Raw genomic sequence first — 1,732 nt, forward strand, 5'->3', positions numbered from 1 at the left:
CATGGGGGCTGTAGCATTATTTTATCCACTGTGCTGTCTGCTTCCTTTCAGTGAGATGAAACCATGCCATGTTTCACATGCTGTTTCTTCCCCTGACAGCAGCCACAGGGCTCAGGAAGCAGCTCAGAGCACTGTGGGCCATCCACAGCAAACTCTCCCATCTGGGGAAGCACTTGGGAGGCTGCAGAGGAGGCAGGTGTGCAGCTGCCAGCCCCCATTCCCCACAGGGAAAACTCTGCATTCCCAGCAAAAGGAACCTCCTGGCGTGCTCCCCTGTCTCAGGGGCCTGCCTGGCCTTTTGCTGACAGCAGAATTTCCTCAGGAGCTCCAGAGGCTGACATCTCTGCTCACAACCCTTTTTTCTGAGCAGCAGCAATGTCTGCTGCAGGTCTGACAGGTGCAGCCTCCCCTTGTTGTGTCTGCACGGCCAGCCCTGACTCAAGCACCCCTGCAACATCTGAATTTTCACCAGGGCAGTGCACAGACCTCCTGTGCTCCAGGAAAGAGTGCACTGCTCACTCGTGAGCCCTTGGCCCAGGATCTCCAGACAAGAAGAAAAGGGAAATTGGCCTGAGCCATCCTTGGGGGAGCTCATCAGCACGCCCCGTGGAGCTGAATAGCATTTGCCAGCCTGAATTATGGCTGGTGTCACAGGCACCACCAAAGCTCTTTTGTGAGGCCAGCAAGGAGACAGCCACCTCAAAAAGCCAAAAATAGTTGATAGAAACTTGAGTGAAGTGGCCATCTGAGGTGGTGAAAAGCAGCACAGTGGGAACCTGTGTTGACCAGACACTGTGCCAGGCAGAGGGTGAGTCTGGGCTGAGGAGCAGCTATGGCAGGGAGCTTCCCATCCCTTGGAAGCCAGTGAAGCATGCCTAACCTGGCACTGATTACTCATCCCTGGCACTCGTTATCTGCCCCAATTCTTGCTCAGAATTAAATAAGATTTTGAGAACGTGCTTGGTTCGTAATATAGAAATAAATATGTGATCTGCCTGTGATGTCTACCCCAACTAGCCACTTAATTAAGTTGGAATTTTAAGCATAAATAGTGTATTAAAATAACAGTTAATCAACACTAGATTTGTGTCCCAGCTGGTTCTCTCCACCAGCAAATGCTGAGAGGCTTCTGAAATCCCACATTTTTCTTGGTGTCACAAATACCTGTGTATTTGAGGGAAGCTTAAGAATTTTAGGGAAGGTAAACAGAGACAGCTCAGAATTAAAAATCCTGAGATTTTTCTTTTTCCCCCAAGACTTAAAATTCTCATAATTTCTGATTAAACAAGCCAGCATAGCTCATTCGGACTGTGAACTAACAGGTGCTTCTAAGACCAGAAAGAAGCATCTTCTGCACACCCTGGCTTTGCTAGAGAGTGGAATAAGACCCTAAATACAGCTCCTAATGTTTCTCCTTTTTTTTGGATTTGTTGTTTATGAAGGGGTGGGGGGGGTTGTTTTTAATGGAACCTACTTGAAGTTGTAGAAAAATCAGGCTTCAATGGTGAAACACAAGGGTGAATGAGAACCTTCATCTGTGTATCCCTGCCATCCTTCCCTTTCAACTCTCAGGGATACACTTCCCTTTCAATTCTGTTTCTGTTGCTATCTGAATTCCCAGCTTGGGCACAAAACCTTCAGTGACATTTTTTCAGAACCCTGCAGGGCTGGTTCCAGTTCTGTATGGCTGATGCAATCCAATATGTTGGATTTAGTCATTCCTTGTGTTTAA

Source organism: Haemorhous mexicanus, chromosome 6 (assembly GCF_027477595.1).
Source record: "Haemorhous mexicanus isolate bHaeMex1 chromosome 6, bHaeMex1.pri, whole genome shotgun sequence".
Classification (NCBI taxonomy): domain Eukaryota; kingdom Metazoa; phylum Chordata; class Aves; order Passeriformes; family Fringillidae; genus Haemorhous; species Haemorhous mexicanus.